A 17,564-nucleotide genomic window follows, 5' to 3' on the forward strand; every position below is an offset into this window, starting at 1 on the left:
GAGGCCGGAACCGGGAGGGTTCCGCCATGGGAAGTTTCGACGACACAATCGCTGTGGGGCGTGTCCTTTACGCCGGAAATCTGCCGATCGTCCCTCCGGATGAGTGCTGGATTCCGGCTAAAACCGACCCCGTCAAGCTCTCCATCGTCCCAGTTGGCGGCATACACATCTTCATCGGGGAAACCGTCGATTCCGACGGAAACCCACTGGTAAGTAACGCTGACACGACCGCCGCTGAGCAGGACGCAGTCGCGAAGATCCGATCTGAGTCGCAGGAACTTCCTAAGAAGGATTCCGCCTTAGATCTGAAAAAATCAAAACCCACCCAATCCGCCCCTGAGCAGGAAATAACGGTGGAAGACCAATGCGAGATCCGCCCGGGTCTCCCAGGTGTTAGAGAAGCAAAGGTGTCACTTCGTGCACTTCATAGCCCATACCGCCGGAGCCGCCCCTCAAGAGATCGGAGCTGGCCCCGTGCAGGATGAGGCGCCGGAAAACGCTGTCGCTCCGGATCAGCAGGAGGCTGTCGGAGAAAGCGACGCTCCGGGTCCAGAGGGTGCCGGAAACACTGAGGAATCAATCCTCGGCAACCTAAGCCCAATGTCCGGGGATTCCATGGACACCGAAGAGTTCGATCGGAAGGTAAGAGAATACGGATACGGCGAACAGCCCGACGTTAATTCCGCCCAGCCCATGCAGGTTCTCGCAACCGTGGCACAGCTGGATCAGCAGGAACTCGAAGATGAAAACACCGCCTCCGATCCGGGACCGTCCAATATAGGATCTCCGCTAGATCGGGGACTGCCGTACGAGGATGTCCTGTCCAAGGAAGAAATAGTTGCACAAGCACGCATGGATTTGGTCGCAAAGTCAGACGTCATCAACAAGCCAATAACGCCTGGCGACGCCGTAGATCTGGAGGCTTTAGAGGCCACCAGAAAGGAGATGCTGGCCACAGCCAAGAAGTTTGCCAATACCGCAGCGGCTATATTGGATGAGAGGGAAGAAGCTGTGCATCTCACGGATCGTTTCGAAAGACAGGATCGCGAAAACACCGCAACACTCGAGCAAGTCAAGAGCATGAGAAAAGAGTGGGAGGTGAAAATGACCTACGCACAGGCGGAGGCTGATAGAATCATCAGAGAAGCAATCCCTCCCCGGAGGATCAACTTCGCAACCCCTGTCGAACAGCAGCCGCTCGCAACTCCAAAGGATAACATGCAGAAAGCGGCGGAAATCCTGAACAAAAAGGATGAAGAAATTGATATCGATTACATCCGCCAGCTCGTTGCCTCTGCAATGCAGCAGCAGAGTAAGGCCGATACTTCGCGCAGGTTGGAATCCAATCCGGATCACTGTGTATCCACCGCGCAGAAGGACGCCCGTATCAATCGCCACCCTGATGATGAATCGCGCACCGGATCCACGGAGCGCAGAAGAAAAGCAAGGGAGCATCCGAACCCAATCCCCGTGCCGTCAAAGACGCCTCCGTCAGACCCAAAGAAGGGAAAGGATGCAATGTACACTGGTAGGAACAAGTACCGGGATCTGTCACCTCCGCCTAACGGGTACCCGCGTCCCCCGCCACCTCGCCGCCGCAGTCCAGCCGGAAACACCAGGCCCCATGGGGCCGGTGGAATTAACATCCGCGACAATATGCCGCCGCCAAGGACCAGGGCGCGCACGCCGGAACCACGTCGGAACCAGAACAACGATCATGAGCCCGAGCCCAGAAGGAGCCGGAACAATGATCGCGAGCAGGAGCCCAGGAGGAGCCGGAACGCGGAACGTGAGCCAGAGCCTCGTAGGAGCCGGAACGACGGAGGAAACTATCACCAAGGTGAAGGTAGCCACCGAAGCCGGAGCGAGCCTCGGGAAGACCGCCGGGATTCAGACGGCGGAAGTAAAAAATCTTACAGGCCCCCTCGCAGGTCCCCTTCACCGCCACCCAGCGGCGGAGGCGGAGGCGGAGGCGGTGGCCGAAGATCCCGCTCCCGCTCAAAAACCCCAGGCGGCGGCCCACGCGACGCCCGAGAACGCCTCAATGAGTACAGATCTGACTACATTGGCCCAAAGTACTTCGGCAGGATGATCCGAGAGGAACCAATGCCAAGGATGAACCTCAAGCTACCCGGAAACCTGAAGACATATGATGGCACCGAAAGGCCAGACACCTGGGTTGAGGATTACTACAATGCTGTAACCTTCGCCGGAGGAACCCCTAATATCGCGTGCCGCATGCTTCAGTTGTACCTTGTAGGTCCAGCCCGGATCTGGCTCAGCGACCTCGAAAAGAACTCCATCTTTTGCTGGTTCGACCTGAAGAACGCCTTCGAAAAGCACTTCAGAGGCACCTACAAAAGACCAGCCACGATAAGCTGAAAGTATAGAGATGGTAAACCTAGAGGGGGGGTGAATAGGTTTCTACAAATTTTAATTCTTTCTTTGCAATATTAGGCTTTGCGGAATATAAAGATGAGCCTAATGCAAACTAGGTGAAGCAACCTATATGAGGATACAACTAACTCGAGCACGAAGGCTCTCACAGCGATTAAATCACAAGTAAGGAGTTCGGTTAGAGATAACCGATAGCACGCGGAGACGAGGATGTATTCCCGTGTTCCCTTGCTTTGCAACAAGGTACGTCACGTTTGGAGGAGTGGAGGTCCCACGAAGGATTCCCCGCGCCACGAAGGCTCACCCTATTCTCCGGAGCCTATCCCACGAAGGAATAGCTCACTCACTTGTGGTAGACTTTGAGGTAGCCTCCAAACCTTCACAATCTTGCCCGGAGCAAATCCACAGCCCGGATGCTTCCGGACTCCTCTTGCCTACCTAGGGTTTCCAAGGAACCCTAGGAAGCAAGCTTCTCAATGAATACAAGGGGGAATGAGATTTGGCTTGGTAGAACGGTAGATCGGGTCCTCCTCTAATGATTCCCTGGAGGGATTTGAGTTTGGGTGGAGGAGGAGGGAGATCTGAGGCTTTTGGTGTTTCTAGCAATGGAGTAAGAGAGAGAGAGCTCAAGAACAGCTTGTAGTGTAGTGCCTGACTGTTCAGAGGTAGGAGAAGACCTATTTATAGTGTTCTTCGAAATACGGCCGTTGGTCACTTGCCACATCAGCAGATTCTTCGAGAAACCCGGTCGACCGGATTTGGCGCCGGACAGGCCGGTCCACAGCCCGGTCAGACCGGGCCTCAGACCGGACCGGTCGGTTTCCAACCGGAGCTGGGACCGGGTCTTGACCGGGCAGGCTTCTGAGCTTACTGGATGGCGTCCGGATGTCACAGGCGCAGAGTCCGGTTGCTGACCAGGCCGCTCGATGCAGTGCCCGATCGACCGGGCCCTGGCCCGGTGCAGCCGGGCCGAACCCGGGCTGGGGCCCGGACGCGGCCCGGAGGGCTTGCCTTCTTTACTGGAACTTGCCCGGATGGCACCGGTTCTGGGTCCGGTTGGTGACCGGGCTGTCCGGTGCCAGGGCCGGTCCGACCGGATCTGTGACCGGCCGGGCTCTGAAAAGCTTGCTGATTTTTCGTCGAATTGGGGGGGTCTCCCGTTGCCTTTTGTTCCATTGCTACACCATCATACCTCTTTGGCTAATACCTGAAAGTCATCTTGTAGACATGTATTAGTCCAAATACTCTAGCACGGTGTCATAGATACCAAAATAATGGATAAGGGTAAAATACCCTTACATAAGCGACTTGCAGGCATGTATCCAGAAGAAGGGAGAAACATCAAGAAACTTCCTCACCCGATGGCTGGCATGCAGGAACGAGTGTGAGAACGTCGATCACACCACAGCTATGCACGCCTTTATAGGAGGATTGCAGCGAGGAGGATTGTTGCGGCACAAGCTCACGTGCTTAGCTAACGCAAATAAACTGACCCTGGATGATATGATATCCATTGCCAGTGATCATACTGCCGCCGATGATGACGCTGGTGGAGATCTAGCAGCCACAGCAATCCCCCTGCACCAGCAGAAAAAAGAACCGTGACAACGGTAACAGTAGCGGTGGCAAGCGAAAAAATCCCCCTGATGACCAGAAGAGCGGCGGATCCGAGATGGTCGCCATGGCGTTCCAACGCGGAGGTCAAGGAGGCGGAAGAGGACGCGGCCGCGGAGGCGGAGCCGGCAGGGGCCAGCAGCGTGACGAAGTCACCGCAGCCGGAACCCGCGCTCCCCAAACCTATGAAGAGTACAGAGACATGCCCTGCCTGGCCCACCTGGATCCGGCTACAGGGAAGTCCACTCACACGAATCGCAACTGCAAGTGGGTCAACGACCTAAAATCTGACCCGGAAGCAGGTTACAAGCGAGCCCGGAAGCACCGCCCACGCGGCAAAGGAGGCAAGGGCAAGAACAAGGACAAAGAGGAAGACAGTTCCGAGGCGATGGATGAGGATGATAACTCGCCGGACCCCAAGGCAGGGCCCGCAGGTAAATCCAACCCATTCGAGAAAAAGAGCGTGGGGGCTTACCACACTTTCCTCGGAACCCCAACAGTCCGCGCTACCAAGTCAGCTACCCGGATCCTGAATGCCACAGTTCCGGCTGTGCCGCAGTATGTCAGGTGGTCGGAAGTCCCGTGCACATTTGACAGGGAAGATCACCCTGCCGTCGTGCCAAAAGAATGCTACGCCTTGGTTGTAAGTCCCCGCATAGACGGGTATGACTTCTCCAAGTGCCTCATGGATGGTGGAGCCAGCTTGAACATCATGTACCTGGAGACTCTAGAGCGGATGAACCTCACCAAGGAACAGCTCAAACACAGCAACACTGAGTTTCATGGCGTGGTTCCGGGTAAGAAGGCGAACTCCCTCGGCAGCATCACACTTCCCGTGGCCTTCGGCGATGTTCATAATTTTCGCGAAGAAAGAATCACGTTTGAAGTTGTGCCCTTCAAGAGCTCCTACCACGTCATCTTCGGCAGGCCCACCTACCACAAGTTCCACGCGAGAGCGTGCTACATCTACAACAAGCTCAAGATTCCGGGTCCTAAGGGTATGATTACCGTATCCGGAGACTACAAAAAGGCTCATGAGTGCGAGTTGGGCGAAGCCGCCTTCGCAGAGTCTGTGATATCTGGAGAAGAGCTGAAAAGCTACAGAGCAGCTGTGGATCCGACAGAAATGCAGACCACCAAGAAGCAGATCTCCGAACAGAAAAACTCCTTCAAGGCCGCGATAGAGACCAAGAAAGTCAACTTCAAAGAAGATGACGCTACCAAGCAGGTCTCAGTCGGAGCCAACATGGACCCCAAATAGGAAGACGCGCTCGTCGAGTTTCTCCGCGCTAACATGGATATCTTCGCATGGCAACCTTCTGACATGTCCAGAGTACCAAGGGAACTCGCCGAGCACTACCTCAACATAAACCCGGGGGCTAAACCGGTGAAGCAAGCTATGCGACGCTTTGGAGATAAGAAGCGCCGCGCCATAGGTATGGAATTAGCAAAGTTACTAGAGGCAGGTTTTGTAAGAGAAGTAATCCACACTGATTGGGTCGCAAATCCCGTCCTTGTACCCAAAAAGAATTCTGAAATACTAAGAATGTGCATCGATTACTCTGGCGTGAACAAACATTGCCCGAAAGATCCGTTTCCCCTGCCGCGCATTGACCAAGTCATTGATTCGACGGCAGGGGCGGAACTTCTATGTTTTCTTGATGCGTATTCCGCGTATCACCAGATCCGGATGAAGGAGTCTGACCAAGAGGCGACCTCATTCATCACCCCATTTGGCACTTACTGCTATGTTACTATGCCCTTTGGCTTGAAAAACGCAGGTGCCACCTATCAACGTACGATGCAGCGGTGCTTGAAGGACCCGATTGGCCGGAACGTACACGCTTACGTCGACGATATCGCGGTCATGACCCGGAAAGGATCCGACTTGATCAGCGATCTCACAGAAACCTTTGAGAATCTCCGTCGGTACAAGATGATGTTGAATCCGCTAAAGTGCGTCTTTGGCGTACCAGCTGGAAAACTCCTTGGCTTCATTGTCTCTAACAGGGGCATTGAAGTAAACCCGGAAAAAATCAAGGCAATTTTGTGCATAAAAAGGCCAACTTGTCTCAAAGATGTGCAACGGCTCACTGGTTGTGTCGCAGCAATCAGCAGGTTTGTTAGCCGTCTTGGTGAGAAGGCACTTCCCCTGTACAAGCTATTGAAGAAAACAGACAAATTTGTCTGGGACGAGGCAGCGGATGCAGCTCTTCAAGGGTTGAAGGACATACTCACCTCCCTACCTATCCTAGCAGCTCCAGGAGAGTCAGAGCCTATGCTCCTTTACCTGGCAGCTACCAACAGGGTCATCAGCCTCGTCATCGTGGTGGAACGACAGGAAGAAGGTCACGAATATGGAGTCCAAAGGCCAGTCTACTATATTAGCGAAGTCCTTACGGAATCCAAACAGCGCTACCCGCACTTTCAGAAGTTAGCCTACGGAGTATTCCTAGGCAGCAGGAAGCTGCGACACTACTTCCAGGAGCATCCAGTAACAGTCGTGAGTAAGGCTCCACTGTCAACGATTCTCAACAACGCTGACGCAACAGGACGCACAGCAAAATGGGGCATTGAATTATCCGCCTTCGACATCAACTACAAAGCTAGGACCGCGGTCAAATCCCAGGTCTTGGCAGATTTTGTCGCAGATTGGACAGAAGCTCCGGACATAAGCTTGGAGCCGGAACCAGAGACATGGGTTATGCACTTCGATGGATCCAAGCAGCATCAAGGCTCAGGAGCCGGAGTCACCCTGAAATCCCCTACCGGAGAAGAATTGCAATACGTTTTGCAGATCCACTTCCAAGCTACAAACAATATGGCGGAATACGAGGCTCTACTACACGGACTGCGCATCGCTAAGGAGATAGGGATCAAGCACATCATTTGCTGCGGAGATTCCGACTTGGTGGCACAGCAGGTAGCCGGAACCTGGAACGCCAGAAATTCCGTCATGGCGGCTTACAGAGACGAAGTCGACGAGATCGCCAAGTGCTTTCTAGGATACGAAGTCAAATACGTCCGGAGAGACGATAACGCAGCGGCAGACATGCTATCCAAGCTCGGATCCGGCAGAAAACCAATTCCGCCTGGCATTTTCTTGGAGCACCTACGGATACCCTCGGTGAAGGGCGCTAACCCGGAAAACCCAGAGGTGGCAGTTTCTCCGGCTAGAGAAGTGATGGTTATCACTCCGGCTTGGACACAGCCTTTCCTGGACTACCTCATCGATCAAAAGTTACCAGAGGACGAGGTCCTCGCACGACAGATCATCAGACGAGCAAGATCCTACACAATTGTTGATGGACAGCTCTATAAACGCAGCGCAACAGGGGTGTTTCTTAAATGCGTCTCAAATCAAGACGGCATTGAGATCCTCAGAGAGATCCACGCAGGGGACTGCGGGCATCATGCCGCCCCCAGATCACTCGTTGCCAAAGCCTTTCGGCTAGGATTCTATTGGCTCACAGCTAAAGAAGATGCTGACAAGATAGTCAAGACCTACCGAGGTTGTCAGTACTACGCTACTCAACCAAACGCTCCAGCCCAAGAGCTGAAGACCATACCTATCACCTGGCCATTTGCGGTCTGGGGGCTCGATATGGTTGGTAAGTTAAAAAGATCATCTCCTGGCGGTTTTGAATACCTACTGGTCGCTGTTGACAAATTCAGCAAGTGGATCGAGGCAAAGCCAGTGAGGAAAGCCGATGGTGCTACGGCACTAAAATTTGTCTGCAGCCTCGTGATGAGATTCGGCATCCCACATAGCATAATCACAGATAATGGCACAAACTTCGCTCAAGGAGAGTTGAGGGATTATGGTGAAACAGTAGGGATTCGATTGGACCTTGCATCTGTGGCTCACCCACAATCCAACGGTCAGGTTGAAAGGGCTAACGGCCTAATATTATCAGGAATTAAACCACGCCTTGAAGAACCGCTGCGACGAGCAGCTGGAGCTTGGGCTGATGAGTTGGAAGCTGTTTTGTGGAGTTTACGAACTACCCCTAACAGATCGACAGGGTTTACCCCATTTTTCCTGGTATACGGATCCGAAGCCGTACTTCCCTCCGACATCATCCACGATTCACCGCGAGTTTCCGCCTACAATGAAGAAACAGCTGACGAGGCCAGACAGCTATCTGTGGACCTGGTCGAGGAAGCTCGGAACCTAGCTGACCAGCGCTCCGCCATCTACCAGCAGAAGCTCCGACGCTATCACAGTCGTCGAGTTCGGAATCGCTCCTTCATGGCAGGCGACCTGGTCCTCCGCCTTCGACAGGTGAAAGACCATAAGCTGCAATCTCCATGGGAAGGACCCTTCGTCGTTAGCAAAGTGCTTCATAACGGGTCGTACTACCTTGTTGATTTCCGCGAGCTAAAGGATAGACCTGCTAATTGGCACCGGAAACGCAAGCGTGAGGATCCGGATGACATCTACGACGAGACAGACCGCCCTTGGAACATCGCACAGCTACGTCCTTTCTACACTTAGCATATTTTTTCCGAGTTACAAACTCTGTAATAGTTATACATGATCAATGAAATAAAGCTTATGGTTCACTCTTTGAGTCTTTTACCTCCTTTACTTGTTCATTTTAGATCGTGTATGTTTTTCCGACTAAAACCGCAGAGCTGGATGTTTCCGCCTAGGCGTGTATGAAAGTTGTGATTTTTCAAAATCGTCCTTTAGGACGTAAGCTTAAGTTTTCTGGTGGAAATTTTTTTCGTTGCGAACTCATGAATTCCTGGTAGCGACTTCCGGCACCTAGGCTGGGGGCTTGTTTCCGCGGTTATGGACGGACGCCATTAGGTTTCGTCACCGCAGGCGAGCGTTTCCGGCCAAAGGTTTTCCAGCTCGTGGAAGGTCAAACGAGTAAGCCGGAAAATTAACAAACCAGCACTTGCTTTTAACAAACGAAACATGCAAATAATTCTAACGGATAGCAGGATAAGTTTTCCGCCCATGCATAATTGTTTCGTCCCTAGATACTTAAGAATTAAGGTTATATTACAAACCCTCGCTGGGGCCAAAATGATGCATTATTTCTCCCGCAGGAATAAAATTTTTCACTCCCCCTTAGCCGGATAAGTCTTGCCCTTCGGATCTTTTTCCTTGGCGTCTTCGGCCGGAGATGACACGTCTTCATCACTCTCTTCCTCTTCTTCAGAAGCTGCAGCGCTGGCCTTGGGTTCCTCTTGGGGAGCATCCTTGGAGTTGGTCCAGGTAAATTGGGTTTCGGATTCCGCAGGTCGCGCCTCCGCGTCGCGCTCCTTTTGAAGTTCGGCTTCCAAGGGCTCGTCCGCAGGAAGAACAACCTTGTCGTAGAATTCATCATGCCAGATCCTGCGCGCTATGCGGGTGTCGTAGCCGCTCACTGCATCCAGGAGCGCGTTAACATCCGCATCCGGAGCAACGCCCGCGGTTACCTGCTCAAGATCAAGCTCTGGGTTATGTGCTAAGCACATAGTTAAGGTCATTGCAGCTGCGCCTCGAGCTGATGATGCTTGTAGATCCGTCACCAGCTCCGGAAGAACGTCCATTTTTCTAACAAGTTTGCGAACGTTGCAAGTGCGACTCCTCTTGATGGATAAGTTGTGGCATATCTTGCGGGAGGCGGAGATGAGATCTTTGCAATCATCGCCTGCAAGTTGCAGAAGGTCGTCTCGTGGGAACAAATTCCGACGCTTTTCCGGATACCCAAGCGGCTCTGCATAAGATAATCAGGATATAAGCATGCAATTTGAGCACCAGAAAAAGGCCGGAGCAAACATCTAGACAAGGTTTTCAGCATAGTACCCAAGATGTTCTCGCTGAGCAAGTCCCAGTGATGTTCCGCGGTCTCCATATATTTCTGGAACCCATGGAGCTCTTTCTGCTGCCTCTTGATGGTCTCGCTGTCCGCATTTCTTTTCAATATAAATTCGCCCTTTTCCCTGATGTGCTCGGAGTTTTTCTCCGCCAGCTATTTCTCGGCTTGCTCCCTCTTTAGTTCCGCCTCCTTTAATTTCGTTTCCAATTCTTGGTACGAGGAGCGCAGGTTCTCAAGTTCCGACGAGGCTGTAACAAGGGAAGAGGATGCGCCTATAATAACATCAGTCAAAAACAAGTTCAAAGTCGGAATGTGAACTAATGACAAAAAAGACGGAAACTAACCTTGGGCGTCCGCCAGTTGTTTGTTCAGTTCTGCATTCGCATCTTTCAGAGTCCGGATATTTTCCGCCTGACTCAGAGTAACGCGGCGTTGAAGGGCAATGTTCTTGTGCAGCTCGTAATGCAGCGCCTGCTGTTCCTGTAAAACATAAACAGGGCAGGAGTAAAAATTCGGCCTGTAACAGTGGTTTCCTTCAAAGCATTATTGCCAGAACCTTTCCGCCATAATGCTTGGGGGCTACTGATCCAATTTAAAAACTTTCCCGGAAGTAATCTTTCTCTAAGCATCTAAGCGCTAACTATTATTTGAGTTTCCGCCTACATGCTTGGGGGCTATTGGGGAGTACCTTTTGCTTGCAGATGAGTTTGTCGAAGAACTGGCCGACATCCTTCTTAAAGTCCTGGATTTCCGATGTCGCGGCGTCAGGCTTCCCCCAGGCGTTGTTCAGCATGGTGTTGAGCAAGTCTTGTTCAAGCTCCCATTTCTCCGCCTCGGTTAACTTGTTGAAAAACTTGGTGGCATATGCCTTGGGGGTGGAAGTGATGTCAGCCGGATCTACAAAGTTTTTCGGAAAAACGACGATGTCGCCAGCGCTGGTTCCGGCCTTCTCAGAAGAGGTGACTTCAGCCTCTCCCTGGCCTTGTTCTTCTGCGTCCTCTTGGGCAGGGCCTTTGGCCTTAGGATCTTCTCCGCCCACTTTCTCGCTGCTAATCGGAATTATTTCCGGTGGAGTGTTTGCGGCAGGAGGGGGAGATTGATTAGCCTGAGGGGGAGACGGCTGAGGAGTAGGGTGGGAAGTACTTGGCGGAGCTGGAGTAGCAGGACCAATTGCCGGAGACTTTTTCATGTATTTAGTAATAGGCTCTTGGCTGATGGTCCGCGTGGCGGTGGTACTCGGATTCCTGCAAACAAGTGAAAGGGATCGAATAAGAAATAATTTCGCCAAGATAGAGGTGCACCATATTCGGAAACTTACGGGGCGCCGGGGATGATGGGGCGCGAGCGTTTGCCAGCTGTTGAAAGCATCTTCAGGCGTTCACGTTCCGCTTTCCTCGAGTCTAGCGGAGGTGGCCTTACGGTCTTGGGCTTCTTGGCGGAGGCCTCGCCGCTAGCTCCGGCTTCTGAGCCGGAAGCTTTGGCGCGGGGACGCTTCGAAGGTCGAGGGGCCGCCTTGCGGGGTGCCTGTTCCTCTTCCTCCTCTTCGTCTTCCGGAACCTCCTCCGCCGCGTCGCCGCTGACAGGGACACGAAGAATGGTGCGGAAGTTTTCCTCCGCCAAAGTGTTGAGCTGGGAGGAATATGAATAAAAAGTCAAAGTTAACATCCAAAAACTTGTGAAGTTTGAATCAACGAAAAGAACATAGCTTACCGGAGGACACTGGTCGTTTGTGTAGATATCTTTGATCAGTTCCGGGACCTGTTGGCCCCTAGGAATTTTCACCAACGTCTTGAACCTTCTCTTGAGGGAGTCGGCCGGAAGATCGTGGCGAGTGACTCGGAGGAGATCGTCCGCCCCAGTTTAAGCGCACATCAGGCGTGCATTGTAGCGCAGGGGCTGGATCCTCCGGCTAAACCAGCTGAGAGTGAGCTGGGCCCCGGTCAGTCCATCATGAACTAACCAGGAAATCCTCCGCGCGGCCTTCTCCAGTATGGGTGTTTGGGCAAGCGTGGGGATGAAGCTCCAGCTCGCCAATTCTTCCGGAGGCGTGTTGCTGAAGGGCGGGAGTCCATCGTGGACGTTCGGAACTGACGCGTTCTTCACATAAAACCATCCGGCGTTCCAGTACCGGACGGATTCGTGGGAGTCGTGAGGAGGATACATACGGCCAGGTCGGAGCATAAAAGTCATGCTCCCGCAGTTTAGCATGGCCTTGTCCTTCGTCTCTTTCTTCACTCGGAAAAAGAATTGCCATAGCTTGATGTCGGGTCGGATTCCGAGATGCCCCTCACAAAGAGTTGCGAAGTTCGAGAGCAGGAGGTAGGAGTTGGGGCAGATGTTGTGGGGCTGGAGCCCGTACGTGTCGAGGACGGAGAGGTAGAACTCCGAGCAAGGGAGTGATAATCCGCGCTCGACCCACGCCTTTGTCATGACGCGTTCGTCCGCGTCGGGATTGGGAATGTCGGAGTCGCGCGTGAAACTCCAATGCTCGGAGATCATGCCTTCGTTTTGAAGCTCCCGGAGCTCCGCGTCAGTTGTCTCGCAGGGCCACCATTGACCCCGCACCCCCTCACGGCTCCGGGCCTTGGAAGTTTTCCTGTTTTCCCCTTCTTGTACCTTGGCTGCCATTCTAGCTTGGCCTTGTAGCTCCTCTTCGAGCTCTTGGGCTGTTAGGATCCGGCCTAGTAAAGTACTGGAAGAGGCGGAGAATGGTTGAGCAAGCCTAACGTCGGAAACATATGGTGGTAGATACGCGATGGGATCCGGGCAAATCGGTTCCACGGCACTGGGATCCGGACTACTCGGAGAACTACCAGTGCAGTGAGGAGAACCGTGAGACATGCTTCCGGCTGCACTCATGCGAGCTAAGTTGAGTAACCGGAAAATCTACACTACAACTACTACTTCTTCTACAAGACCGGTGCACGTACCGGCAATGGCGCGACGGTCCGACGAAGCTCCGGTGAAGTAGAGGTCGACGAGCTAGCGGTTTCGAGCCTCCGATGACCACGAATCGGCGGCGGAGTTGATTTCCTAATCAACCGTGGCAATCTTGGTTCGAGGAGAGGTTTGGGATGGCGGCGCGCAAAGCTCACTGTGGCAAAGTTCGCCGGAGTTGAGATCCGTCGGGCGGCGCGGCGCGAGGAGGAAGATGAAGTGGTGAGGAGCGGTGAAAGAATGAAGAATTACCGAGCCGTGGGGTATTTATAGGCCACGCGCGGAGATTCAGGATTCGGATCCAACGGTGGAAACGGAACGGTCGCACCGGTGGATGGATGACACGTGTCTTAGGTTAAGTGCGGTAAAACGACGTGGAGGTAACTTAACCATGCACTCCCGAGATTTCCGGCTAAAGATTTGCATCTGCAGAGATTTAGCGCGGGGAAAAAGGAAGGTGTGCGCGGGGAAAGCGGAATCTCTGTTGCGATACCTTATCTGAAGACGAAGGATTTCCGAGTGAATGAACCCGGAATCAAGTAAAAGTTTTGAAGTTCTTCAAGATTCTCTTCGGATCCGAGATGAATGAAGTCGGAAGAATGATGAATCTCGGAGAACTTCGGGGGCTACTGTTGTGGGTATACTATATGGGTATATCAACGGCGTGGCCTAGATCCGGCAAGCCCGGGTGGCCCATAGTTGGTGGTGAGGCATGTGGCCCATCGGGCGGCCCAGTTGCTGTAGATCATGAAGGATGAAGTCCAGCCCAGGAACAGGAAGCCGGATCTCAACCGACCTACGAAGGAGGCCGGATCCGTGGAGGCCCATGAAGTATCCGGATCCCGCACGGCCTAGAAGGAAGGCGGATCCTTGACGTACACGGCAAGACATTGTACCGTAGTTAGACAACTTGTATTCCGGCTAGGACTCTCCATGTAAATCTTAGATCTGTGCGCCTTCATAAGCCGGATCCTGGGAGTCCTAGAGGGACAACCACAACTCATTGTAACAACGCGAAAGCGCCCAGATAATTCCAGACAAGCAGCAGTAGGCCCTGTCATCGTGCAGGTGTTCCGAAGCTGGGTAAATCGCGTACCACCGTCCCGTGTGCACTCCGCCCTATGGCCCCTACTTCTTCTCCCCCTCGTGAGGATCCCTCCTCCGAGGTACCGTCGATTAGGCAACGACAGGGATCATATGCATCAAAGAGCCAAAACTTCACTCCCACGTTTTACTCTCTTTGTCCTTAGCACCTACATGTTGGTAAATGTTTTAGGATATTACTAGCAAAAATGTCCGTGCGTTAGCGAATAATTTGTGTTGACACTTCTTCTATTTTCCGCCATTGTTGGTGGAGTTCACGTTGTTTCTTATTCATGAAGAATACGATCAATTCTAACAAGATAAGCCTACGAGTTCCTCGTTCCACCGACTTGTAATACGTGGAATACGATCAATTCTATGCCTCGTTGTTATGTTTAATTAACTTTTATAGACTATGTTTATAAATGTGTTACACCGGGAGAGAAAATAATTAGTTAGCAGAGACGTACCAAGTAAATTCTAATTATTTTTCAATAATTATTTTCAACCCATATTTACAGACAACAAACGTAAAGAAAATAACTTTCAACAATAATTGTATCAAGATTACCGATAGCAAAGTTTATAAATCCCCGCAAAAAAGCAAAGTTATAAATGTGCTTTGAGTTTTCCTTCGCAAATAAATCTCAAGCATGCACATGCCCTCCATTGCAACTGGTTGACTTCAATTGAATACTTTTTATGATCTAAATACTGGATTGCAAGTTCGGATCTCACGTTACTATGCTACCTACTTTGTATATGATACTAGAAAATTTACCCTTACGTGCTACAGGTTAATTTTAGTATAGGACATATGGGAATGCATCTGCGGATTGCAAGCAAACACAGATCTTATTTAAGCATAAATCTAAGTTCTCGAGGAATACTTCATTTCAGAAATAACACTTATCCGGTTATCCCAAACACAACATGCCCACCATGCTTCTTATGCACACAAAAAACATGGATGATAAAATGTGAAACAAACACTTGAAAATTATCAGCTAAGTCCTAAGTGAAGATGATTCACCATGCTTTTGCCGCAAAAACTCAAAATACTGCAGGCTTGTTGCAGTTGTAATTTCATTGGATGTCACCCCTCGGTAAAGGGGTTTTAAGACCTGGCTAATGATATGATGTCCACGTGGCTTCTACATTAATCATGAAAATAATCCTTTTGGAGCAGTCTCTTGAATAAGATATTGCTCTGATGTTAACGACTTGAAAATAGTAGTAGCTTGTAGTAGACACCCAAGGCATGAAATCGTCCTGTCATTAACAAGATCAATGTCAATCTCAGAAGTAGAATAAACGTGCTGTTTGGCAGGTAGTAGTTGCAGTTAACAAATTTTTTTTTTAGATAAAAGGCATCATAATGCCCGACTTTAAATTAATAAAGCCCTTAGGTTCAGCAAGTTATACAATGCTGCGGCATACAACTTAGCCAAAGTAACACAACTAGACGAGGTAAAAGGAAGGTAAACACGACATGCATAGCTAGTCCCATATGGAGCACAAGACATATCCGGGCCGGATGAACCGCGCTACTGCGTCTTCACGGACTTGTGTGCTCTGGTCTCACGGCGACGTAAAGCTCCCTCAGCTTGTTCTCCAGCCACCGTAGACCGTCTCGGTCGCTTGGCTTTGCCTTGCCGCTCCAAAGCTGAATGAAAATAGCAGTTTTGAAAATCACGTTAGCGGGATGATTAATAACTTTTTTCTCGATAGTTAGCTTATTACGAATGTTCCAAAGGGCCCAGGCTTGGGCGAGAAAAAGAAACCAAAGGAGCCTACGGGCCCTTCCCGCAAGACTAGAAAGGATGGCATGAAATTGAGGAAAATTTCCTGGGTTCCAATTACAGTCCAGGATCTGCCGGATAGCGCTCCAAGCAAACCTAGCAAGGGAGCAGGAGAAGAAGATATGCCCGGCATCTTCCACCTGTCCGCAGAGCGCGCAGTTGCCCGAGGCAGGGCCATGCCGTGTTGCAATTTGTTGACTAGAAGGCAATCTGTCAAGGATTAGCTGCCAAGCAAAAATTTTGATCTTCAAAGGCACTTTGGCCTCCCACACATCTTTATAATAAGCGACGGACGCCCCTTGAGACAACTTGGCGTACAAAGATTGCACTGTGAACTTGCCCGAGGAATCCAAGTGCCAAGTAACCTTGTCCTTGCTGTTAGAGAGGACAGTGGACTCTGTGAGCCTCCCTAGCTCATCCCACTGTCGCCTTCCCTCAGGGTTAAGAGATCGACGGAAAACGATGTTAAGATCTCCAGATTCCAGAGCGGCGGCCACCGAGATATTAGGATCAGCACAGATGTTGAAGAGCTCGGGGAAGATTTCCTTGATGGGCCTGTCTTGACACCACCAGTCAGTCCAGAAGAAGGTACGTCGTCCGTTTCCAATCAAATGTTTCGCCCCCAACTTGAAGAAGTGCTTTATTTTGTGCAAGCTTTTCCAAAATTGCGAGCCACCCTGCCCGGATCCCTCGAACAGGTTATCGGCGTCGCGGTATTTGGCTCTGATGATAGTCGCCCAGATAGAAGCATCGTCCTGGTACAGCTTCCAAATCCATTTGGACAACAGGGCAATGTTCATCTTTTTGGAGTTGAGCAGGCCTAACCCTCCCGAGGATTTTGGTCGGCAAACCGAAGGCCAATTGACCATATGGTACTTACGCTTATTGCCCGCTCCTTCCCAGAAGAATTTTGAGCGGTGAGAGTCAAATCTAGCATGGATCCCATCATGCAGAAGAAAAAGACCCATGGCGAAAATGGGAATGCTATCTAGGCAGGCATTAGAGAGGATCAGCCTTCCCCCAGATGTGAGAAGTTTGCTCAGCCAGGGCTCAATTCTGCCGGCCAGCTTGCGGACCAGGAACAGCCATTGCTCAAGGCGGAGCTTCCTGTCCGAGATGGGAAGACCAAGGTACATGAATGGGAACGATCCACGTTTGCAGTTCAGCTTGTTCGCCACTCTCTGCTGTTCCTCCATGGGTTGGCCCATCACGATAACTTCACTCTTGTGGTAATTAATCTTCAGGCCAGGCATATCTTCGAAGCACATAAGCAAGAATTTGAGATTGGCTATGTTCTCATCGGAATTCTGGATGAGGATGAGCGTATCGTCTGCGTACTGCAGATGTGAGATCCCTCCCGTGATCAAATGTGGGACCACTCCCTGTATGTGGCCAGCAGCCCCGGCTGCAGAGAGAATGCCGGACAAAGCTTCCCCAATGAAGTTAAACAGGAGAGGGGAAAGCGGGTCCCCTTGACGCACCCCTCTTTTATTCCTGAAGTATGGCCCGATCACGCCGTTGATGGCAATGGCGGTCTGCCCGCCAGAGACCAGCTGTAGGATTCTGTGTATGTATGCTTCTTCAAAACCCTTGCACCGAAGCACCTCAGCCAGGAACTCCCAGTTAACCCTGTCGTAGGCCTTCTCAAAATCAAGTTTTAGGAGAATCCCTCCCAAACGTTTAGAGCGGAGCTCGTGAACGATTTCAATGAGCGCCAGGGGTCCCTCAAGTAAATTCCTCCCCTTGATGAACGCTGTCTGGTTCAGACTAATGATTTTATGCGCAATCGGATCCAGGCGGTACGCGAACGCCTTCGAGACGATTTTGAAGATCACATTGATGAGAGCTATTGGGCGGAACTGCGAAACCAGATCCGCGCCAGGGACCTTGGGGATAAGAGTGAGAATGGCAAAGT

The sequence above is a fragment of the Lolium perenne genome, chromosome 6 (genome assembly GCF_019359855.2).
Source record: "Lolium perenne isolate Kyuss_39 chromosome 6, Kyuss_2.0, whole genome shotgun sequence".
Lineage (NCBI taxonomy): Eukaryota > Viridiplantae > Streptophyta > Magnoliopsida > Poales > Poaceae > Lolium > Lolium perenne.